We start from the raw sequence: 26,552 nt of genomic DNA, 5'->3' as shown, positions 1-26,552 counted from the left end.
GTCCCTCTGCATCTCCAATCTGATGCGGGGAGACACTTAGAAAGGGCTTAATACCTGTTTTTGAATAAAAGGCTGAGGGTGAGATTTAAACGATGGGGGAGGAGTTATTGGATGGATACAGGGTGGGAAGGTATTTTTGGCAAAAGAAAGAGTTTAGGCAAACATCTGGAAAGAAGAGTATTTGATTTGTGATTAAGAGAAGAACTAGGGTAGTGGGAATGGAGATGGGGTGATTTGGATGGCAGATGGCTTAACAGAGAGTGGAGAGAAGATAAAGGAGGGAAGCTGGGTGTTTTATAGAACACTGCCTGAAACAGTAGATGCTCAATACATATTTTTGAATGAACACATAAGGGATGAATTAAAGACAACTTTGAATTCCAGTATAAGAACATGAAATTTGATTCTAGGCAGTGGGAAGGTCCAGGAGAAAAGCTAGTTAACATTTATTATCTTTCATAGTTTTGAGAATGGGGGTGATCTGCTGATTCACTGCAGAGCTGGACAGGGGAGAGCTTCGCTTTGGAAAATAGGGCACAATATGTATACACCATCATGGCAAATATTGTGGGTTGGATAGAGGGATGTTAACACAGTGTCTACGCCAATGGAGGTGAAGTTCTATTGGTGGAGACTGAGGTTGAAGAAACATCAATGCACAGAAAAATAAGTAAATACAGAGCTACAAAGGAAAACCAGAGTACTATGAGGTAAAATAATGGGGAAGGTTCCATGATGAATTCCTACTTCAGATGAACTTTGAAGATTTAGAATCATCCAGGCAGAGAGAAGAAAATAGCCTTTTGGGCAGAGAGATGGACAAGCTCATGCATGTGGCCTTTTGAGAAGGGCTTGACAGATTAGAGAAAGTAAACAAAACAGAACAAAACAACAACAAAATTAATGTGACTGGAGCACCGTGAGTCCTCTGGAGAGAATGGCCCAAGGTGCCAGCTCAGCCCAGGCCTGGGAGACCTTATTAAGGATTATGATTCTTATCCAAAGAGCAAGAAGGAGCCACAGAGGGTCTAAGCAAAGGAGTGGCAAGCTTCTATTTATGTGGGTTTTTTAAACAGATTACAAGTGTTCAGATGATTTACACCTGGAAAAAAGTCCTGCTTGTCTTTCTTTCCTCAGAATAGTCACACGGGGCTTTTATTTGCTAGTAAGAGAACTCTGGAATGAAAGTATATTAACAATATTGATTAATTCTTCTTCACTTAAAAAGTGATCCAATCGTCCCATGTACCAAAAGGCTGTGGGTTCAATCCCCAATTAGGAAACATACATAGGTTGGGAGCTTGATCCTTAGGGCACGTAGGGGAGACAACCAATTGATGTTTCTCTGTCACACCCATGTTCCTCTCTCCCTCTCTCTCATCAATGAGCACAACAATAGCTTCTCTATGATTATCTTGGCCCTTTACACATGGTCCCAAGTTGGCTGCCATAGCTCCAAACAGCACATCCTCCCCTGCCGATATAAAAGCAGAAAGAGAGGAGAAGAAAGCTTTCTCCTTGTGTTTCCCCTCCTCCCCCTTGTACCAGCAGTGGGTATATTTCCCAGAAATCTCTCTGCAGATTTCCTCTCTATAGGGATTTGGTCACTGACCATTCCACAGGGAGGCCGAGAAAGGGAGTAGCCACCTGTCTGCTTCTGTCACAGGAGGTAGTAGCTGCCAGAATAGAAGGGACACTAGGCAGACACAAAGAGTGACTACCATGCAGCTTCTTGACACTGTTGATTTACCCCTGGCTTTTTTGAGACTTTCTGATTCAGTCTACAAAAGGAAATTTCTTTTTCTTGCACTGAAGCCATGCAGAAACCAAACCATGTTCTGGGGTGTGGGGTACCTGGACAACTTGAAAGGAGGTGTCAAGAATGAGGGTAAGGTAGTAATGGGGAAGGAGATAAGGATTAATTTGTAGTCACCTCTTCCCCAAATTGCATGTTGAGGATAATTACCTGCTTTTGGGACAGCTTGCTGTATAGGAGAATGAGCATCGTGTGTGTGTGTGTGTGTGTGTGTGTGATGTATTTCCTCTAGGGGGAAAAAGGTATAAACTAATGTAACAAATATCCATGCAGCTTAAGGAAAACATCACAGGAACCAGTGAGATCCCTGCTTACTCTCCTACATTATCACCCTCATCCCTCAGACCACAGTCTTGAATTTGATGCCAATACTTACTTGCATTTGAGCATTTCTGTTACGTATTTGTGTCATTAAATGATGCATGGTGATATTTGGTATATGCTTGAATTTGGCATACAGTGATATATATCAATATACTTTATGGCAGTTGATTCTTCCATCCACATTTGGTTTTCCCCCTCCACGGTATAGATGATTCTGTAGCTCCAGTTCACTCCATCTGTTTCAGGGTTCACATGTCCCAGATTGTTTATCCTTTCTCCTACTAATATATATTTGCCATTGTTACCATTTGTTTTCACTGTTACAACCTGATACTTTTGTATTCCTTTCCCTGTGCACCTGTCTTAAGTGTCTCTGGAGTGTGTCACAAGAATCACTGTCTGGGGAAAGCACACAGTTTAGAGTCAGACCCACCAGGACTGGATTCTAGTTGTGCCACTGGCCCACTGCACGACCCCAGGCATTTCCTGGATTCTTTCTCCCCCGGGCACCACATCTGTGCACTAGTGGGTAATGGTATCGTCATGAGATCACTGTGAAATTAAGTTAAGTTGTGGCATAGAATGCCTAACAGAGACTGGGCACAGGGCAGGCTCACAGTTAGGGGTTTCTCCCTACTTTTCCCTGTGTTCTCTTGTTTCATGACTCATAAAACGGTGATTATATTCCTCATCTTGCCGACTACTCACGATCAAAGGGGCTAAGGGAACGGGTAAAAACCTTAGCACATTGCTGCCTTTATAAGACAGAAATGTTCTAATGCCAGCAATATTACACCCTTCAATGGAATATACAAACATGTTTTGAAAGCGAAAACCAGCCTTAATTCCTCCTCTCACTAGAGCTCTTCTAGTGAGGCCTGCTGCACACCAGGCACCGGGTCATCAAAGACTGAACAAACGGACACAGACCTGGGACCCTCTTTGTGCAAACAGTGGGATGTCTGCAAGGAAAGGCACAGAACAGTTAGCACACAAATGAGTGCAGAATGTGCCAACGGACAGAAAGGAAAATAGTAGCTAATAACAATTACAATAACAACAAATAATAATAATCTTAGCACTTACGATGATGATGATGATGATAAGTGCACTGAAGCTAATTTAATTCTCACAATAACCCTGTGAGACCAATACTAGGGTTGTGTAGGTCAGAATCCTTGCAGGAGGCGGATGGGATGGCCCTCTCTAAGTGGTGACTGAGTTGAAGGCCAGGAAGGGAATATTTACAGAGGTGGGGGCAGGGCTAATGGAAACCAACAAGGGACAGCGAGGCACCTGGGGGCTAGAAACGTCAGGGAGTCATGACAATTTTCGGTGCTGAAGGTGTGTGGTAGGGAATGATTTCTAAAACTGAGGACAGGCTGTCCATCAGGAGCCTGGTCAGGGGGGCAGAGCCCCCAGGGAGCGGGGTGAATAAATGCCTGGTCTCTCCTTCTGCCTCTGGTTGACTGAATCCAGCCAGAGGACACGGGGACAGCACTGGGCAGCCAAGGGAGCATAGAGGAGGGTGGAAAGGAGGGGGCAGATAGTGGAGATCCACTGTAACTGTGATCCTCACTTACAAATGAGGGAGGCGAGGCACAGAGAAGGGGGGAAACAGCATCATGATAAGGGAGAATCAAAAGGCAACTTTTTGATGTTGTGTGAGGGCTTCTCTGAGGAGGTAACCCATACAGTGAGAAAACACCAGTGGAGGAAAGCAAGTTCCCGAGAGAAGGATTCACAGGGATAAAGATTCTAGATAAGGAAAGTTCCAGGTGTGTTGGAGAAACAGAAAGAAAGTCAGATCAGAGCAGCTGCAGTGTTTGAGCAAGGTGGAGAAAGACATGTTAGAAAGCACTTATCACCACCAGCAGGATCTGCTCCTGAGGAGGAAGGACAAGCTAATCTAGATTTACAGAGGGCTGGCTATGGCCACCAGGCTGGCTTCTCCTCATCAATAACTGCACTGGTGAGCAGTGAACTAGGAGGGGCTACTCCTTGGCTGGAGGTTCTTGGCAGGATGCCTGTCTGGACGGACTGGCTGAGCTTGGCTCAGGGCCATGAGAACCCTGCAGCACAGTCCCCTGAGCAATGAGAGCTGCCTAATTGCAGCAGAATGTATTTAAAATGCAACCCAGGTGCCAGGCCCTCTTCTACATGCAACACCATGAGGGAGGCTCCATCCTTGGCGAACAGGACGCCCATATCCACAAGGGCATAGCTTAGACTGAGACTGCACTGCATTTGTCTTTGGAGGGAGGTGGCCAGCAGCACAGACGGAAGGGAAGCAGAGGGCACCTCTGCTTTGGGTGGCGGGTGACCCCCCCAGGCCTGTGACTCCTGTTTCATGCTCTTGCCCATGCTCACAAGGGGTGAGGTGCATTTCTGAGGGGGAAACAAAGTCTTCCAGCTGTGTCACATGCTAGAATCCAGGTGTCAGCATTATATAATTTATTTTCATAACTTATCCATATAGGCATGTAAATATCCATCCATCGATCCTTCTATTATCTATCCATGTATGTACTATCCTTTATCCCTCTATATCTATCTATCTACCTATCACAAACATCCACCATAGGACAAACCATTATTGATCACCTACTCCATTTAAGAAATGGCTCCAAGCACATTAACTTATTTCATTCTCACAAAAACCCTGTGAGGGAGGTACTGTACTACAGTGATTCCCATTTTAAGATGGTGATATTGAGGCACAGAATGTTTACATAACTAGCCCAGGGCCATCGCATGGCTAATAAATGGGAGAGAGGAGATTTGAACCCAAGAAGTCTGGCTCCAGAGAAAGGCTGAAAGAATAATACAGTGACCACCTGTATATCCTCCACCTTAGATTTAAAAAATTTTTGCCACTTTGCAATTTGTGCTTTCTCTCTCTTCACACACACACACACACATGCACACACACACGTTTTTCTGAACTATTTGTAAGTAAATTGCATATATCATAATATTTTCACCCTTAATACCTCAGCATGTACCCCCTAAGAATGATATATTCTGTTTCTTTTTCCCCAGCTTTATTTAATTGACATATAGTATATAATTTACATATAGCATTGTGTAAGGTCAACTTATACATGTAATGATTTGACATATGTATATATTATGAAATGATAATCACAATAAGTTTTAACACATCCATCACCTCACGTAGTTACAATTTTTTGTGTCTGTGAGAAGGGCTTTCAGCAACTTTCAAATATACACTATAGTATTATTAACTAGATTCGCCATGCCACTGCATCTCCAGGGTTGCTTGTTGTATCACTGGAAAATTGTACCTTTTGACCACCTTCACACATTTTCCACAACCCCCACCCTTCACCTCTGGCGACCACCAACCTGTTCTCTGTTTCTATGAGTTCAGTTTTTGCACAATAGATTTCACATGTGAGGTCATACAGTATTTGTCTTTCTCTCTCTGACTTATCTCTCTGTGTGTCATGCTCTCAAGGTCCATCTGTGTAGTCATGAATGGCAGGATTTCCTCTTTATGGCGACATGATATTCCATTGTGTATATATCACATTTTGTTATCCATTAATTAATCCACAGACACTTAGGTTGTTTCATGACTTGGTTACTGTGAATAATGCTGCAATGAACATGGGAGTGCAGATATCTCTTTCATTTCTTTGGATATTTACCCAGAAGTGGATAATATGGTAGTGGCTGGATCATATGGTAATTCTATGTTTTTTATTTTTTAAGGAATCTCCATATTGTTTTTCATAGTGGCTGCACCAATTTTCATTCCTACCAAACTTCATGAGCGCTCCCTTTTACCCACACCCTTGCCAACACTTGTTATATCTTGTGTTTTTTACAATAGCCACTCTAACAGGTGTGAGGTGATAGCTAACTGTGGTTTTGACTTGCATTTCCTTGATGATTAGTGATGTTGAGCATCTTTTGAATATCTTCTTTGGGAAAATGTCTATTCATGTCCTCTGCTCATTTTTAATTGAATTACAACAGATCCTCAAAAAACGTTGTTTCATTCAACTTCATTTAGTTGTGACACTGGTGAAAAAAAAAAATAGATTTCCAGTGATGCTACTGTCAGCATGGAGTTGCTGCTTTCTTCCCATGTCTGTGTGGGTTTTCTCGGGGGCTCCGGCTTCCTCCCATATCCCAAAGATGTGTGTGTAAGGTGAACTGGTGTGTCTGCACTGTCACAGTCTGAGTGAGTGTGGGTGAGTGTGAGTGGCCTGTGATGGGCGAGTGGTCAGTGGAATGGGCTCAGGTGATGTGAGCAAGAGGAAGTCCTTTGCCTGAGATGAAGAGGGAGTAGAGCCCAGTTTCACTAAAAGAGAACCATCTCCAGCTGAATGATTCTCCACTTCTCACCCTTATTATTGAAACTTGCAATGCATGAAGGAAATTTCAATTCACCTTCCCCACCCCAGTTTCAAAAAGTCAGCTCACTCTGCCAGCTCCCTATCAAGATGCCACAAACATCAGACACTTCTCTGCCTCGGTTGATTCATCTATAAGTTTCTCTGCCACTGCGGCAAGGCCCCTCCGAGCTGTTTCTTCCCTCAGCATCTTTTACATTTCCTCTAGCCATGAGTACAATAAAATATTTTCCAAGTCCTGTCTGCTCCTTGTTTGTTTTTCCCGGCCCCTAACCCATCTTACTTGTTTCTCATTTGTGGTGGGAAAGCCAGTCTTTCTGACAGCTAGAGACTTAAATAGATCACAACCCCTAAAGGACCTTACAATAAATAGCTATATCACTCTGAGGGATGGCCTCCCTCAGAATGAGCACTAAAGCTGGCTGAGGCGTTAGCATGGCACACTGTACACTGTAATTGCTGTTCGGTATGTTGTGTTCCACGGGGAGCATCCTCAGCCAAATATGACATTTCACAAAGTCCTGCAAGAGCTTTTTGTGGCAAAGTTTTAACAAAAATTTCTTTTTGAGGTTTGCACAGGGCAGGGAGCTTTAAAGATAATAATAATTGTGAAAGCAATAATACCTCCATTTATTGAGCTCTTACTATATTTGAGGCACTATGCTAAGTAGTGTATGTTCATCTCATTTAATCCTTGCTATGGGTCTTTGAGATATAGGTACTGATATTATTCTAGCTTCACAAATGAGAAAATTGAGGCTCAGAGAGGAGAAGTCATTTGCCCCACCTTCAGAGTTTCTGATGGTGTATGTCTGGGGTGCTACCTGAGAATTTGCATTTCTAACAAGTTTCCAGGTAATGCTGCCGGTCTGGGGAACACTGAGTTTTTGAGCACCCAATCTTGCACCAGTGTTTCACCCATTCAACAAGGTTGACCCTCACAAAATTCAGCCAGTAAGTTTCATTACCTCTATTTTGAGGTTTGGAAGAGGGAAGTGGCTTTTCCTCAGAAGCACAGGTGGGCTGGTTTCATTTCCCCTCATCTGCACACTGAACTGAAGAAGCTTTCATGGACCCAGACACATGGAGGGTTTCAGAAATGATTTTTGTTAAAAGATTCTTGATGTGGTTTTCAAAACCATTGGGTCAAATCAAGAATCCTGGTTAGGGTTTGCTCGTCCCTCTTTGCTGTCCCTGGATCACTGCAAGGAGTGTGAGCAGAGTCTCTTCTGGTGCCTCTGAGGATGACCTGGGTATTTGTCCAGGTAGGGCTTGGGAGGAAGGTCCCAGACTCTTCTTTCTATCTGTGTATTTGTGGTTCATGACTCCATGTGCCTTGTGCCCAGAAAGGATAACCCTGTCCCTTCTCAGTGCTATAAATGGCCCTCTGGCGGACTGAAAGAGTTAATGCAACTTCCAAAAGTTTTAATATGGAAAGCACAGAGCCTTACAAGGCAACCGTGTTGCAAGTCTCAATCCTGGCTGTGGAGTCACCTGAGGCAGGTGAAAAATGCCAATGTCCAGCCCCGATAGAAGAGCTACTCATGCCATTGGGCTGGGGCACTCTAGCATCCGAGACATGGACAACAGTGTGGAAATGGACTATGGGGGAGGGGGGTTGAGGGGGAGGGGAAAATGGGGGGTTTGTAACAGCTATAATAGAATAACAATAAAAAATGATTATAAAGATAAAAAAGTGTCCTTGATAAAGTCTGAGATCATCCAAGGGTGAGAACTGCTAAGGATGAATCAGAAGGCTGAGAGCTGATCCCTGAGATTCCAGTGCACTGGACCTGGGGAGGAATAAGAGAATTTGCAATTTTGACAAGCTGCCCAATAATGCAGATGCCGCCATCCACACTTATACTTGGCGAGGCGCTCATCATTCCTGTTATTTTCAGAGAACCAAACGTAGAACCACAGCAAGCGATCGCTTCAGGTCACACAACCAGTTCCCTGCACACCCAGGATGAGAACTCCAGTCCTCTGACTTTGCTGCTCAGCCCAGAATCTTCATTCATCTATTCGGCAGACATTTTAAAGGCCCAAATAAGTACTTGGTGCTATTCGATGTGCTAGGAGTTTAGGACAAGAAAGATAGACAGAGTCCCTGTCCTCCCAGAGATTATAGACTAGTAATGTGGTTTCAGCCATGGAGAATTGCACATCTGCCCTGACCCAGGACACCTCACAATGTCTAGAGACCTTTCTGGTTGTCACAACTGAGACAGGGAGAGGGACGCAACTGGCATTTCATGGATAGAGGTCAGGGATGCTGCTTAAACATCCTACAATGCACAAGACAGCCCCCTGTAACCAGAATAGTCTGGCCCACGATGCCAAGAGTGCTCCAGTGGGGAAACCCTGGTAGAGTGGGTCAGTCAGACATATAAACAGGCAATGAAAATACCCTGGGGGTATTTCCTCTGCGACAGAGGAAATCAAGGGTGCCGTTGGATCCAGAGAAAGGTACCTCATGCCTGGACTATTATTTCCATGTTATAGATGTGCCTGTGGCCCAATGAGGTCAAATGACTTGCCCAAGGTCACACAAATCATAGGTAGTGGAGCTGGAATTAGAACCAGGCATCTTGACTCCCAGAGTCCATAACTTTGACCACTCTGCTACATGCAGATAATAATTCACTATACTGGGGGCATGAGAAATTGGGGTGGGGGGAGGGGATGCAGCCAGGATGCAAGCTACCTGAGTGGTTTAGGGATATATCCCAGTGGTAGTGGGAAGTCACTGAAGGAGTTAGCTGGGAAAGGGACATATTTTGATATCCAGGGGGTAGCATAAGTCAAGGAAGAGCCCAGATTAAAAGTGAATTGAGGTAGAAAAGCTTTTTAAATTCATGACCCTAGAGGAAATGTGGTTCCCTTTGTATTCCAGGGAGAGGTAAGCATTTCTGAGCTTCTTAAGAAATCTCACCTGTCCAATATCTCTCCCTGCAAGTGTCAGGGGGTCACCTGTCATCCTGTGATAACATTAGAACAAAGCAGGGAAAGATGGGCTTCAGTGCTGCATTTCAGAGGAGTCTTCTCTGTGGCCAGCTCCGTGGGGGTTAGCTAGCTCGCTAACTAGCAGCTGGAAGATAACAGAAGTGTTTAGTAATGGAAACATACAGCTATTAGCTATGATTGCAGGGGAAGCCGACGGCACCACGAGTGCGCTCTGCCTGACTTCTCCTAACTGGCAATTTCAAGCTGTCTCCTTCCCCCAAATTTCAGGAAAGGAGGAACCCAAGCCTGGCAAGCAGCTCCACGTTGTTTACTTGTTATTTTTAAATGAATCAAACGGAAATTGATCTGCCTTCTTGGGAACGTGGTGGCTGCCAAATGGCCTGGCTCTCCTACAGGTTTTAGTGGTGCGCGCCATCCGTGAGCCGTGGTCGCTTCCATGGTGAATAATCAGAGAACTAATTATGGGCCTGGTGGCATCAACCTCACCAGCAGGTAACATAAGTCACCACTAAGTGGGGTGAAAGTGAGCTTGTCATGCTTTGGAGGAAGCAGGCATGTCCCGGGGACATTCCAACACTTGTCTGCTCCAGGTTTTCCCTAAGGAAGCTGGGATCTAGTGAGCTTCAACTTTAAGGAGACCCCTGCCCACCTTCCATTCCTTCCTTTGCAACAAATATTTACTGAGGACCTAAGTTTCAGACGGCAGCCAAAGGAGCTGCTATCCTGTGAGATAAGTCAGATGATAAATAGGTAACTTTAGACCATTATTTAGTGGTGATAAGGGCTGGGAAGGAAAGCGAACATCACACACCCTAGAGTAGAGTCTTTAGAAGACAGGTTCCTCTGAAGAGGCAGCATCCCATAGAGAACTGACTTACAAGAAGGACGTGACCCTGCAGAAGATTCCAGCAAATGCAGAGGCCTGAGGAAGCAGCAAGTTTGAGGTGTTCAAGGGCAGAAGGGAGTACAGCTGGAATTATTTGAAGGGGGAGGAGAACGTAGGAGAGTAGGCAGGTCACATCAGCTTCGCAGCATCACCTGCTTAGATGTATTCAGAGGGCAATGGACCACTCCTGGAGGGCTTCAAGAAAGAGGCAGGCAAGATTAATCTGAGAACAATGGAAAAACAGGACAAAGAGTGCACACGGGGAGACCAGGGACCACGCATGGCTGCTGCTGGAGGCTTGGACCAAAATGCTCACAGCAGAAATGTGAAGGGCAGGGGTCCCAGATGTATTCTGGAGGTAGAGCCCGTGGGCACTGGGTGATGGTGTCGGATGATGAACATCACAGGCCTCTGGACACATCACTGCATTTCCTCCCAGACCAGTGGCCAGAATGCCTCTCTGCAAAGCACCATCTTCCCCACCCTGTTTCTTATGCAGCTTCTTTCTTATGTGCACCTGGGTTGGAGTTCTCGCTAAGGGCTCTGTCTAGTGTGATACCAACTCTTAGGAGCAATAGACTTGTCTCAATAGCAAACCACAGTGGTTTCCAGAAAGGCTGCCAGACAAATATGAAACAATATATGTTATTTGGGGTTTTGGTTTATTTCTGGGTCACAAGGACCTTTCAGATTCTCATGAGGAATGATGTGGACTAACTCTCAGAAAAATGCATGCACTTTCCAGATAGTTTATACGTATATCCCCCTAAAGACTACCTATGAACATGTGGGGAACCTGTGGACCCCAGTAAAGATTTTCTTGTATCAAGCTCATCCCCTTGATCTAACAAATCTTTAAATAATATCCCCTTTCAGCTCAGTGCCACCCAGCATGCCTTGCCTCCCAAAGTCCTTGCCTGTCCTGAAGAACAGAACACGGGACAGTGCTCCCCAAGGGTATCTATTCTCTCGCCCATTTTGAAAGGGAGCTAAACTGCCCTTGTTAAACCAAATGAGCTCATGGGGAGAAAAAAAGTCAGGAGTTTGTGAGGAAATGGGGGGGAAATTGGGACAATTGTAACAGAATAACAATAAAAAAAATTTTTTTAAATACATATTAAAAAAAAAAAAGAAAGAAAGAAACCTGTGCTACCAACCAGGCACTAGTGAAGCGCCACACTTTGGGGAAAGATTAAGTAAGATTGTGTCTACAGTGGTGGTTGTAAGCGGAGCGGGTTTGGGCAAGTCCAGGCACTCAAGAGCCTCACATAACTGTGCTCCTGCCCTCACAGGCTGGGTTACTTGGAGACGCAAAGGAGAGAATGGTCATGAGAACCCCTTTATGACCCTAACAGACAATACTTAAAGTACTCTAGCTCTAAGCATTTGTCAAGATGTGCTTCCGAAGCTCCCTGCTCAGCAAAGGGAGGTTCTGCGATTTAAAGTAAACTAACTACAATAACTTTCTTTTCAGTCTGCCGCAGCATCCTTTGAGGTAATTGGTGACATCCTAAGGAACTGGGGCTGGAAATGTTTCGCCTACACTCATTAAGCAGGCTGAATTAAACAATGGTTGGATTCAGCTGAGTCACTGATGAATCACTGCTTATCACAGGATGTGTTCCAAATGTGGCCATATCTGGATTAGCTGGAAATGCATGGAGACTGGGGTTAGGGTGGGGAGTGGAGGGGAGTGGGATTCTGATCAATTGACTATTCGGGTTAGGAGAGGTTTCCCTTTTGTTCCTGCCCTTGTGTTTACAAGGGTTTTCAAGGGACTGGGTTCACTTTTGTTCTTTGTCAGTAGGAACTAAGGGGGAAGAGAAAGTCTTGGCAAGTTCTGGTCACACCAGCATCATTGTTGTCACAGTGACAGCCACTGCCATGCAGAGGGTGGGACAAGGACAGGGCATAGGTTGCATATTCAATGTGAAGGAGGGTTGACCCCTGGACATTTGCACATCTATAAAATAGAATCTTGTTTGGCCACTAGAAACCAATATTGTAAAACAATATTTAATGCCAAGCGAAGTTGTTATGTCTCTCCCCGCCACTTATAAAAATAAAAAGATATGTTGAAGCATAAATCCCAGTATCTCAGAATGTGACCTTATTTGGAAATAATTACAGATGTTATTAGTAAAAATTAGGTCATACAGGAGCAACATAGGTCTCTATTCCAATATGCCTGGTGTCCTTATAGAATAAGAAGAGACACAGACGTGCAGAGAGAACATCAGGTGATGGCAGAGGCAGAGATCGGAGTGATGAGCTTCAAATCAAGGAGTGCCAAGGACTGCCAGCAACGCGAGGAGCCAGGAAGAGGCAGAAAGGATTCGCTCCAGGTTTCCCAGGGAGCACAGCTCTGCCAACACCTTGGTCTTAGATTTCTAGTTCCCAGGTTGCGAGACAACAAATTTCTGTGGTTTTCAGCCCCCCAGGTTGTGGTGCTTTGTCTCAGCAGCTCTAGGAAATGAATGCAGAAGCTGTTAATGCTATATTGCTAAGTGAAGAAGCAACTAATAAATCAGTGTGCAGAGCATGATCTCATTTATATAAAAATCGTGATTAGGTAATTTCAAATGACAGGAAGGATAAACAATGAAATACAAACAGAGTTATCACGAGGTGACAGAATTGCAGGTTTAAATGTTTGTTCATTTTTCTAATCCATATTTTCTAAGTTTTCAAAACAAATAGATTATTAGCATAGTAAGAAAAAATTTTTTTTACAAGAGAAATAATTTCCCCTGGCAATATGACCCTCACACAAAAACCTTATACCACAAATACCATATTGAACTTGCTTCCTAAGGTCAGAGCCTTAAAACATTGCCTCTCCCACCCATGGGTGCTCAGACTATGGCTCTACACTGAAAGAGAAACAGGAGGAAGATTTGTCACTCTCCTTTTATAATCAGTGGTTCCCCGGCACCATCCAGGTATGATCCATATAAGATCTGCCACGCCCAGCCCCTGCCAACTTCTGCACTCTCATTTTCCACATCTAGCTCCCTCACCAGTACTGATCAGCTTGTACCTACCCCTGGACATACACACACGTCACTTACATATCTGTATAGTAATACTCTGCCTCAATCCTGAAGGAACTTCATGTGCCTTCCCACCTAAAACTGTGCTGCACCATGCTTCAGTGCCTTTGCTCATGCTGTTTTCTTTACCAAGACAAGTCTTCCCAGCTGAATTTCTGTCATGCTAAGGTCCTCAGCTTAAATGCCAATTCCTCCAAGAAGCTCTCCTTGATGCCTCTGTTTGGTTAGGCCTTGTTTGGGGCTTCCACCTTGTGCTGGCTGGCATGTAGTAGGTCCTCATTTTATTCTAAAATGAATAAAAATAGTAAACCATGACTCTCAGTCTTATAAAGGTAGGTAAAATGGTAGTTTTCAGTTCAAAGGAACAATCCTTTAACAAGCAGCCCTTAACTACATCAGTGTCCTTCCATCTAACTCAGGGAAAGTTCTCTCCCAGGACTCTTTGAAAATAGCTCACTTTACTCTGGGTTTATAGGAAGATGTTTTGGGAAAGCTGCAAGTCTCAGAGGACCTAGGAGAGAAGCTTGGCTGACGTATGTCTCCACCCCACAGAAGGCTGGCCACCATGAATGGACCACGCCTAGCTGCATGGATCCCCCATGCCACTTTGCCTTCCCTGCTCCCCTTCCCCCAGGGGAGAAAAGGATGACCTTCTCTGTTCCAGCGTTGAAGCATGGCAATCAGGGATGTCGCCAAGATAATATTCACCCTTGGGATCATAATCTCTTGGTGGATGAGAACAGACTTAATGACTCCAGGACCAAAATTAGAGCCCGAGCTAATAAGTGCCTCATGACTCTGCTGAGGGAACAGATCGCTTAGTCCAATTCTGCTAAAATGTGGAGTAAATTATAACAGTTGGTAATGGGTCCAGTACGGCGATGTAAGCAAAAGCAAAAACAAAGAGACAGACGTTTTACAATTGGCTGTTTGCTCTGTCTTCTTTCTCTCTGTGCCACTTCCCTCCTTTGCCTACACACACGTGCATGTGCATGTGAGTACATACACATTCACACACACATACATATACACATGTGTATATACACATATGTGTGCACATGCATACGCACACACATCCTTTTACTGGAGCCCCATGACTGTTTATTCTTCAGGGAGGCCATGAAAAGAATAGACGTAGATATTTTAAAGTCAAAACTGGTTTAGCATCCCAGCCCTTCCACTAATTAGCTGTGTTACCCAAAGCAGTTTATTTACCGTTCTGAACCTCTATTTCTTTAATTATAAAATAGGAATCTCAATAATATTTATGCCAGTCATCATGGCTGGCATGACACATATTAGGTGCATGCCTACAGTTTGGAGAGTGAGTCAACATCCTTTCTCACCCCAGGGAGCCTAGACGTCAGTGGGCGGAAGGGGCCAGAGGCTCAGCATGCTTGAACATTTATAGAGTCATGGCAGCCACGTCCTGGGAAAGTCATCTAGAAAACAGGGCCAATTGGAGGTGCTTGGTGATAATCAGAAATCACAAAGAATGCCATGTAACCCGGTAATCTTTGAAATACCCATTAGCACAAACCATTAAGAAAAAAAGCAAAAAGAGCCAAAGCATTATTCAGCACTCCATTTCAGACTGACACACTCTAATCTAGCTTTTACATTTTTAATTATGTTAATCTAATTTTAGACATTAATGAGATTGTGGTACACCGTATTTATTTCCATTTCATCGTGTTTTCTTTCCTTCTCTATCCCTGCCGTGTCCCCCACCCCCGCCCCCGCCCCAACCCAGTCAAACAACTCAGGATGCTGGGCCCAGCTGTTTACTCAGCGTGCTGGGGACCGCTTCCCCATGTGCACCTGCCTGTCTGTGCAAAGCATGGTCCACTGGCTGTCAGCAACAGCACCCACTGGGAGCTTGTTAGAAATACAGACTCTCAGACCCCACTCTGGACCTCCTGAATCAAAACCCGCACTTTCAAAAGATCACCCTGGCATCTTGAGTACCTTCAAGCATGAGAAGTACTGCATTTGAGGACCCTCTAGACAGTGGGTGAGGTTTCTGTGAACATGGCCGGTCCATGGACCCATGAGCCACAGTGGGCTGCAAACCTCAAAGCCAACACATTGTTTGTCCAGGGTTTTTGGAGTTCTTGCTCTTATTTCTGTTTCACATGGGGACATGAGAGGACCCACTGTCCTAAAAAATCCAAGGCCCAGAGAGGAACGTCAGTCCTTTGGCCACCAACGTTGGTTCTTTCACTGTTAGCTGCAACAGCAAGGGGGGCCCTGGTAAGAATAAACAGAGCTCATCTTTATTCTGTGTTGGCTCTGTGCCAGGCCCTATTCTCAGCACTTTACAGGTAATAGTTCATGTCGTCCTTCCAGCATCCCTGGGAAGTGGGTGCCACTATTATCCCCCTTTCACAGATGAGCAAACAGGCTCACAAGTATATGTGACTTTCCTAAGATTACAGCTAGTTGGACTTGGAACCCAAGAGTCTGAATCTAGAGCCTGAACTCTTACCAGTTATGTGCCCTGGGGAACCTCGACTTAAATGACACCCTGAGTGCTTCACCCAGCAAGCATTTATGGAGCCCCACAGAGTCCCAGGCACGTGTGGAGGGAGCACTGGGGATAGAACTGTGGATGGACACAAAGATTTCACCTCAGGGAGGAAGGACATTGACCATATAATCACACAGATGTGCTCATGTACACACACACACGTCCTTACAAATGGGGAGGGTGTTAGGGAGAAGGGACACACAGTGCTCTATAAGAAACTAGCAGGGGGAGCTGCCTGGTGTGGTACCAGGCTGGGCTTCCCTGGGAAAAGACCTTTGAGCTCAGGGGCACAAACAGTTCAGAAAGAGACAAAGTGTGATGATGCCCTGAGGAAGGGCTACCCAGGATGTGTGGAGCATCTTAAAGGTAGAGGGCACAGGAAGCAAAGGGGATGGTGTTGTCTGTCCAGTGTGGAGAGAGAGAGAGACAGGCCCACCCAGAAGGGCTTTGGAGGCCATGCTATGAACGTCCTTATTCACAGTCCCATTATTGTCGCACAGTTCCCCTCAGTATCCTAGGATGTCTCTCCGCTCTCGTCTCATCCACCCCTGACCCCGTTCCCCACACTCCAACCTTTCCTGCCCCTTTAGTCCTTTTCTTTTAGGCTTCAGCCTGCTCCATGTCAGCACAGATTTGTAGCAGGAATCATCAGGACAGAGTTGGTTGCGAATGACAGAAACCCAACTCAAAGGGGCTTAACCATGAATTGTCTACCTTCAGGGACAGCTGGCTTCAGGTGCTCCGCCATGGCATTGGGAATTCCCTCGCTCCATCTCTGGACTCTGACCTCCTGGGTTGGCTTCATCTCCAAAGGGCCCCCTGCAGCTCTGGACCTTATTACCAACCAAGAGGACCTCTTTCCTAATGGTTCTGTAACCGTCCTAAGAAGAGGTCCCAGTGGCCCTGCTTGGATGATGTGCTAGTTACTCCAGGACATGCTAATGTTTTGGTTTGCCAGGCCAGGGCACCACCCCTGGAGCCCAGGGCTCCTTAAGGCTCCTAAGAAAGACTGTGAATAGTGAGCATTTCAGGCATGATGGACATGGAGGAAGGGGACTAGAGAGAAGGGAACCATGGCTGGCTTCTTAGTGTTTTTTAACATTTCATTTGCAGGTACCCTTTACTCTGTTCCTAATAGCAGGTCAACTGAATCATTTTTACCTATAGGAATTTACTCCAGTTATAAAATACCATTGGTTATTTTTAAAATACTGTATTAAAAGTAAACTTCTATCATAGAACACATGCTGGCTTTCGAAATGTCAACGTGGTAAGGGCAGCATCTTAGAATCCACAAGATGCAATTGAGTGCCCTCGTAGGCATGAGATTTTGGGTGAGGCACCTGGAAAACCCCAAGTAATCAATTCTCATCTTATTTCGCCAGAGTCGCTGTGTTCTGCTCCCTCAGCCCCAGTGGTGTGGCCTATGGTAGTAACGACACAGTCAATATCTACTGAGCATGGAATTCTGTATCTTGAGGTGGGGAAGAGGAGACAGACACACAGACAAACAAAGGGGAGTTGAGAGAAGTAGATACAAATGGACAGAGCAAGAAACCAAGAATAAAGAGTAGGCTTATAGGGAGTTTAGGGAAATGCCCCAAACACAAGTATAAAGTTGATCAAGATTCCATTTGTGCATGGATATGATTCTGGATCCCAAAGACAGGAAGCACTTTGACCTGGGATTTTCTTGGGAATTGTGGAGAATTCCTATGCCTGGGAGGGGCAAGGAGGAAGGGGGCCAGTGATGGGGAGGCCACTCTTCCAAGAGCTTTCTCTTGCCCTTGGAAAGTGCAGGCAAACCGTGTCTGCCTCCAGCTCAGACCATGCACAGGGCATCCCCAGCCAATGCGGACACATTCACCCCATCCTGTTGTTGATAAGACATTTACAAATTCAGTTAGAGAAAAATGTGGTCATTTATACTGCTGCATTGTAACGCTTGACATTAGTGGAGCTATTGGAGTCCATGAATCACAGAAGGAGGTAAAAATTCAAATGGATATAAATGTCAATTAATAGTGGGAAAGTTAAATTATACTTCATCCATATCATGGAATAATGGGAAGCCATTATAAAAATGAGACAGACCTTTATGTAGTGCCACAGAAATATCTCCAAGAAATGCTAAGTTAAAATAAAAAGCAAATTGAAGAATAATACCTATAGTATGATTCCATTTATTTGTGCTAGAAGAAATATCTATGCATGTAAATGCCCAGATAAAGACTCTATACCAAGCAGTACAGTGATGATCTCCTGGGAGGAACTGAGTATGACAGATTTCCATAATTGGTATACATTTATATTCTTTATATATTTTCAGTGCCAAGTTATTTTTCAATGAAAAATAAAATATATATAGGACTTCTGGCCAAGATGGAGGCCTAGACAGACACGCTGCATCTCCCTCCACAACTAAGAAGAAATACTATTACCTCAAAACTAGAGACATCCAGAAGTTCCGGGAAATCGAGCTGCATGGAAGTCCAACAAACAAAGATATAAAGGAGAAGTACTCATCCAGACAGGCAGGAGGGGCAGAGTCAGGGCAGAGAGGACGCAGTGTGGTGGTGGAGGTGGCAGCTGTGGCAGCAGTGGCGGCGGTGTGCTGTCGGAAAGCACAGTCACACATTTTAAAAAGTGGGGAGGAACACCTGGGGAGCTTTCCCAGCTCCTGACCAGATCACACAGCTCTTGGTCCCAGCATCAGGGAAAATTAAGCCTCGTTGCATCTGACTGTGCAAAGTGGTGGTTGGGGCAGAGGAAGAAACTGCTGGTCTCTCAGCACACTCCACTTGTTTAAGGGGCCCCCATGGTCCTAGACTGCCTGCAGACCCACCCACTCTGGGAACAACAGCCAGGGCAATAACCAGAGAGGCGCCAGTCCTATACGGAAGTGAGCGAAGTGCCCGGAAAAGGGGCGAGTGCTGAGCAAGTGGCATTGTTCCCTCTCAGACCCCTCTCCCACATACAGTGCCACAACTTGGCAAAACAGGTCGCCCTCTACTGATGAGAAAACCTAAGGCTCCACCCCTTACAATGTAACAGGAGCAACAGCCCTACCTAAGACACAGAGGCAAACAAAAACAGGAACCTGTCAAGATGAGGAGACAGAGAAGTATGGCCCAAAAGAGGGAATGAATCAAAATTCCAGTGGGAGAACTAAGCTACAAGGAGATAGCCAACCTAACAGACACAGAGTTCAAAACACTGATGGTAAAGATGCTTGCAGGCTTGACAGATATGCTTAAGGGTGGCAAATGCATAAGGGAGGAAGTGAAGGCTATGCTAAATGAAACGAAGGAAAATCCACACAAATCCAATGGTGAAGGGAAGGAAACTGGGGTTCAAATCAATGATTTGGAACATAAGGAGGAAAACAGCAGTCGACCAGTACAGAATGAGGGAAGAAAAATTGAAAAAAATGAGGAGAGTCTTAGGAACCTCTGGGACAACTTTAAATGTGCCTACATCCAAACCATAAGGGTGCCAGAAGGAGAAGAGCAAGAGCAAGAAATGGAAAACTTATGTGAGAAAATAATGAAGAGAAACTCCCTATATTTGGTGAAGAAAATAGACATACAAGTCCAGGAAGCACAGGGAGTCCCAAACAAGCTAGACCCAAAGAGGACCACACAAAGGCACATCATACTTAAAATGCCGAAGGTTAAAGATAAAGAGAGAATCTCAAAAGTAGCAAGAGAAAAGCAGAGAGTTACCTACAAAAGGCTGCCTATAAGACTAACAGCTGATTTCTCAAAAGAAACTTTGCAGGTAAGAAGGGACTGGCAAGAAGTATTCAAGGTTATGAAAAGCAAGAACTTACAACCAAGATTACTCTATCCAGCAAAGCTATCACTTAGAATTGAAAGTCAGGTAAAGTGCTTCCCAGACAAGGTAAAGCTAAAGGAGTTCATCATCACCAAGCCATTATTTTATGAAATGTCAAAGGGACTTACTTAAGAAAAAGAAGATCAAAATTATGAACATTAAAATGACAACAAACTCACAACTATCAACAACTGACTCTAAAAAATAAAAACAAAATGCAACTAAGCAAACCAGAATACGAACAGAATCATAGGTATGAGGATCATTTGTAGAGTTTTCAGCTGGGAGGGGGAAGAGGGAGAAATGGGGAAATGCTGCAGGGATTAAGAAGCATAATTGATAAATACAAAATAGACAGGGGGAAGTTAATAATAATATAGGAAAGGGTGAAGCCAAAGAATATAAATGCACGACCCATGGACATGAACTAAGGCAGGTGCGATTGCTGAAGGGAAGGGGGTTACTGGTTAGAGGGGAGCAAAGGGGAAAAAATTGAAACTACTGTAACAACATAATCAATAACATATATTTAAAATATATGAGTGATATTATTGTACTTATCATGTGAGAGATAATAATGAAAATTAGTGATTTGGAGAAACAGAAAAAAATTAGTTAATTTACTCACCTTCAGCCTCATCACTATCCCTACCAACACCATCAGCACCACTGATATTCTACCACTGGCCACACTGGTCTATCTGTGATTCTCCTGCCCAGGTTGGAATTCTGTTCATTCCATCACTCCACCATTCTGCTCCACCCGCAGGGTTGTTTTAATGCATATGCATTTTTTTTCAAAAACATGTAGGCTCCAGAGGTGATACCATTACTACAATTACATAATACAATGCATTAGTCAGGACAGGCATAGATATGCTGCAGTAACATAAACATTGGTGTCTCAGAACAACAGAGGTTTATTTCTTACTCGTGTTTCAAGTCCATGATAGTTCAGATATGGCTCTGATTCAAATTTTCTTCAATCCTGGAGTCCAGGTGTAATGTCTGGAGTAGCCTCTATCTGGGATGTTTCTAGTGTCATGTTATAAGCAACATGAGATCAGAGTGAACCACACAATGGCTCTTCAAGTTTCTTTCTGAAAGAGAAGAGTCTCACATCACTTCTGCTCATGTTTCATTGACTAACTAAGTTACATGGCCAAGCTCAATGCCAAAGGGTCAGAGTCCCCTGGGTGGTGGGATTGCAGCAGGGGATATTATGAGGAGTGAGCAGCAGGTATTTTTGAACAATACATTCATACATAGTTTTCAAAGGCTTGAGCCACAGCAAATATTTTTGGGTAGCCCACAATGTACTAGGTACTGCATCACATGGAAGGAGGTGAAGACAGCTCATAATAATAAAACTAGAAGCTCTGAGGCCTTATTACCTCAGACTGTATTAAACACATTGCATACATCAACTCATTTAATTTTTTCATCAGCTGTTATTAGAGATGAGCAACTGAGGGCTCACAAAGGTCATGTCACTTGCTCAAGTTCACACAGTCCCTGCCCTCCAAGAGTTTATATTCTCCAGGTATCCTAGGATGTGTCCCAGACTTTATGTATAAAGGTTGCTCATTACTTTATGCTTTTCAAGAATTATTTAGTAACTTATCAATCACCCATCATATGCTAGAACTAAGCTGAGTTCTTAGGCTGCTTTAGAAGAAATACCATAGGGCAGTGTGTAGAAATATCACCAGGACCCTAGTTCTTCCCATCTCTCTCTTAGCTATATAACCTGCTCATCCTCTCTCAGCCTCCAGATCCTACTCTAAAACTGGGGTTGTGGTAGAGTCTGCCCTTTGGGCTGTCCAGTCAGCAGGATCAGCTGAGTGCCTCCTCTAAGCCCAATGCTCTTCCTCCATGATCAGGTCACCCTTGGCCCTTCTTCTCTAGTGGGGGAAGAAATAAAAGAAGCCAATGAATTAACATATAACAATGTAAATATAACAAGTACTATAAAAAATAAGACAGAGAAGCGAGGTTGAAGGAAGGCAGTGCCATTTGAAATAAAGCAGTCAGCCAAGACCTTGCTGAGGAGGTGACAATCAAGCACAGGCCCAAATAAAGTGAAGGATGAACAGGTCACGTGAAGTTGTAAGAAAGTGTGTTTCCAATGGAGGAAAGAGCAAATCTAAAACCCATGAGGCCAGGCTGTGTTCCATATGTGTGGCGAGCAGAGGAGGCCAGTGTGGCATGGCTAAAGCAGGTGAGTGAAGAGGAGACAGCAGGAGTGAGGTGGAGAGAGGCAGGACCAGATTGTGAAGGACCACTGAAAGGAGTTTTAGTTTTACTAAACTGTGAGTGTTAAATGAGATAATCCATGGAAAGCTTCTTAGCATAGTGCCAGGTGCATAGGAAGCCTTCACCAGATGAATGGATGTCAGCAGATCGTCCTTCATTCATTGACCGAAGATTTACATGTTAGGCATTGACTTGGATGCTTGGGAATCACTAGTGCACACAATAATCAATGATGCACCCAAGAAGTTGGATTTGAGCACGAGAACCAGACAATAAAATATCATCGTCATCGGCAGCCATCCGTCTCGAGAGACGATGGCGTAGCTTCCTGAGAGTCTATCTGCACCGCCGAGAATGGCTGTGCAGTCCGACTCGGGAGTGACAATCCCTGCCGCACTTGGTACAGGTGAAGGCAGATGGCTGTTGTTGCTGCTGTTGACGCTGCTTCCGCCTCGATCTTTTCTGGACCGCCTCCTCGTTGCGCGCAGCCTCCGCGCGTGACGTACCTTGCCTGACCGCGAGCCTCCAGGCTAGGCGGTCGTCTGCTTGAACTTCCCATGTGTTGAGATTGATGGAGCATTGTGTCATATCCTTTTTGCAGATGTCTTTGAACCGCAGTTTTGGGCGCCCTGTCATCCTCTGGCCTTCTGCTAGCTCGCCGTAGAGGAGGTCTTTGGGAATACGGCCTGCATCCATTCTTTTGACATGGCCGAGCCACCTGAGGCGTCTCTCACTAAGAACTGCATGCAAACTGCTCATGTTGGCTCGCTTCAGCACCTCGGTGTTGGGAACCTTATCCTGCCAGGCGACATGCAGGACGCGTCGCAGGCACCTCATGTGGAAGCTGTTGAGTTTCCTTTCGTGCCTTGCGTAGGTGGTCCACGTCTCGCTGCCATAGAGGAGAGTGCTGAGTACGCAGGCTTGGTAGATGCGCAGTCTGGTTTTCTCAGTGAGGCTGGAATTGTTCCACACTCGCCGGTTCAGTTTGGCCATAACTGTGGCTGCCCTGGCGATTCTCCGGTTGACCTCCAAGTCAACTGACAGAGAGCTCGAGATGGTGGACCCGCGGTAAGTGAAGTCGTTGACAACCTCCAGGGTGTATCCGTCGATGGTGATGCATGGGGGAGTCCCCGTGCCTTGAGCCATAACGTTCGTCTTCGTCAGGCTGATGGCTAGTCTGAACTCCTTGCATGCGTGGGAAAGGCAAGTGACTAGCTGCTGGAGTCCCTCTTCGGAGTGTGATGTCAAGGCTGCGTCGTCGGCGAAGAGCATCTCACGGATGAGCACCTCTTTGACTTTGGTCTTGGCTCGTAGATGGGCCAGGTTGTAGAGCTTGCCATCGGATCTGGTGTGAATGAAGACACCCTCGCTGCAGTCCTTAAAGGCGTATTGGAGGAGCATGGAGAAGAAGATTCCGAACAGCATAGGCGCGAGGACGCAGCCCTGCTTTACTCCGCTGCTGACTGGGAAGGCCTCAGAGGTTGCGCCGTTGTAGGACACCATGCTGTGCATGTTGTCGTGAAAGGACATGACCACAGCAAGCAGATGTGGTGGACAGCCAATCTTCCGTAGCAAGCTGAAGAGTCCGCTTCGACTGACCAGATCAAACGCCTTCGTGAGGTCGATAAAGGCGAGGTAGAGTGGTTTATGCTGCTCGTGACACTTCTCCTGCAGCTGGCGTAGGGAGAAGATCATGTCCACTGTTGATCGGCCAGCTCTGAAGCCACACTGGGACTCTGGGTAGACGCGGGAAGCAAGGGTCTGCAGGCGGGCAAGAGCGACCCGGGCGAATACTTTGCCGACGACGCTGAGGAGAGAGATGCCCCGGTAGTTGTTGCAGTCGCTGCAGTCTCCTTTGTTCTTGTACATGGTGATAATGTTGGCGTCTCTCATATCCTGGGGGATGTAACCCCCCTTCCAGCAGAGACAGAGTAGATGGTGGAGCGGCTGTAGCAGGACTGGTTTCCCACTCTTTAGGATTTCTGGAGGGATTCCGCCGCTTCCTGGTGCTTTCCCGCAAGCGAGGCGGTCGATGGCTTTGCCGAGCTCTGCCGCAGTAGGTGGGGTGTCTAGCTCCTCCATGACTGGTAGGTCTGGGATGGCGTTAAGAGCAGTGTCTGTTACGGCGTTCCTCGTCGCGTACAGCTCGAGGTAGTGCTCGGTCCACCGCCGCATTTGCTGTTCCTGGTCAGTGATGACCTCACCTGTCTTGGACTTAAGGGGGGCGATCTTGGAGGGGATTGGGCCTGTTGCCTTCTTGATACCCTCATACATTCCTCGTGCGTTGCCTATATCGGCGGCTTCCTGGATGGTTCTGCACAGGTTTAGCCAATAGGTGTTGGCACAGTGGCGGGCGGTCTTCTGGACTTTGTTCCTGGCAGCCCGTAGAGCTTGAAGTGTACTGGGAGTGGGCGTGACCTTGTAAGCCAGTAGGGCCTTCCTCTTAGCCTCGATCACGGGTTCCATTTCTTCCCAGTGAGCCTCGTACCAGTCAGCGTTCTTCCGCTCTTTCTTCTCGTAAGCAATAATGGCGGAGTTGTATATGGCGTCGCGGAGACGTGGCCAATTGGATTCGATAATGTCATCTGCCGCCATTCCCTCACCAAGTGCATCTTCCATCCTGTTGATGAATTGCTGGGTCTTAACTGGGTTGCTGGCACAACTGGTGTTGATGCATGGGCGACCCTTCATCTTGGAGTGGTGCAACCTCTTCAGCGTTATGCGCACCTTGCTTACCACGAGGGCATGGTCCGTGTCGCAGTCTGCACTGTGGTAGCTGCGGGTGAGGAGGGTGCTGCCAATATCCGTTCTTCTGGTGATGACGAGGTCAAGCTGGTGCCAGTGGCGGGAGCGGGGGTGCCTCCATGACACCTGGTGGATCTCTTTGCACTTGAAGAATGTGTTTGTCACGCACAGGCCGTGGTGACACAAAAGCTCAAGCAGTCGCTGACCATTCTCATTGATCTTTCCTCTCCCAAAGTTTCCGAGGCAGGTGGGCCAGGCCATGTGGTCGGCTCCTACTCTTGCGTTGAAGTCTCCAAGGAGATAAAGAGCGTTACTTCTGGGGATCTTGGATAACGCTTCGTCCAGTGCATGGTAGAACTGTTCTTTCTCTTCAGTGGTGGCGCAGAGGGTTGGGGCATACGCGCTAAGAATGCTGACTGGGCCGAAAGTTGTTGACAATCGGAGGGTAAGTAATCTCTCTGTGCCTCCTGTGGGTGGCTCTATGGAGTTAACAAGCGTGTTCTTCACAGCGAACCCAACACCGTGCTGTCTTGGTTGGTCCGGAGACTTCCCTTGCCAGTAGAAGGTGTAGTTGGTTTCTCTGATAGTTCCGTTGTCGGCCAACCGGGTCTCCTGTAGAGCCGCAATGTTGATGTTTAGTCGTGCCAGTTCCCTGTCGATGACGGCGGTTTTCCTGGCACCATTGATCCACGGAAGGTCTGCAGTAAGTCCGGGACACATGGTCCTGATGTTCCAGCTAGCGAGGCGAAGAGCTGGAGGCTTCTTTCTTGTTGTTTGCTTGGAATTGCCTGGTGCGAGTGTTTTGTGGCCCACTTTTCAAGAGACACCTCTCTGATCCCCACGCACCCAGTGGGGCAGGTGAGCCATGGCGAGACGGCACCTAATTGGCTGGGGGCTGCCCAGCTTGAGGCGGGCGGTAGCTGTCCAGTGAGGTGCGATGACCTCTCCCACCGTCAGAGGAGACCCCTGGCGCTCGTTTCCTTCGCCAATCGGATGAGCTTATAACCGGTAACTGTCTCCTCCCGTGTTAAGTCGACATCTTGCGATGACGCTGGAGTGTCCTCTCCAGTGAAGCTACAAAGCCTGGGCAGGGTGATATGGAGGGCCAGCTGTTGCCCATGCAGCAGACCCCCCCTCTCTTCGCAGCTGAAGGATCCAAGGGGAAAGACAGAGTCAATACAGCTTGGCTTCAGGTGCGCCGCAGGAGTTGCCGGTGTTGACTACAACGTCAAACCGCCTTAGGGACTCTGGCTCCGGATTTTCTGTCGGGGTTTACTCCCTTAGCCTTTCCCCTGAGGAGGTATGCCGCAAGGCAGCGGAGGTTTGGAGTCAGAGTTTCCCTTCTCCTTAGCCTTTCCCCTGAAGAGGTATGCCGCAAGGCAGCGGAGGTTTTTTGGAATCAGAGTTTTCCTTCTCTGATGTGCCCTGACTGGAAGATCAAACCAGCGACACTTAGCTCGCAGGCCGATGCTCAATCCACTGAGCCAAACCAGCCAGGGCTACAATAAAATAAATAAATATAATAAATAAGTAAATGATAGAGCATGTTAGAAATTGGTAAGTGTGATGGCTAACTGATGGGGAAGGGGCATCAGGAGTGGGGCAGTGGGCTATCACATACTAAGAGATAAGAAGGCCTCATTGAGAACAAAGACTCAAAGAAGCTGAGAGCTTTGGGGAAGCATATTTCTGGGGGAAGAGCTTTGCAGGCAGAGGAAACAACTGAGCAAAGGCCTGGAGGTGGGAGCATTAC

The sequence above is a fragment of the Furipterus horrens genome, unplaced genomic scaffold (genome assembly GCF_987537825.1).
Source record: "Furipterus horrens unplaced genomic scaffold, mFurHor1.1.pri manual_scaffold_5, whole genome shotgun sequence".
NCBI classification, from domain to species: Eukaryota; Metazoa; Chordata; class Mammalia; order Chiroptera; family Furipteridae; genus Furipterus; species Furipterus horrens.
The sequence above is the reverse complement of the archived record's forward strand: the minus strand, read 5'-3'. Positions refer to the sequence as shown.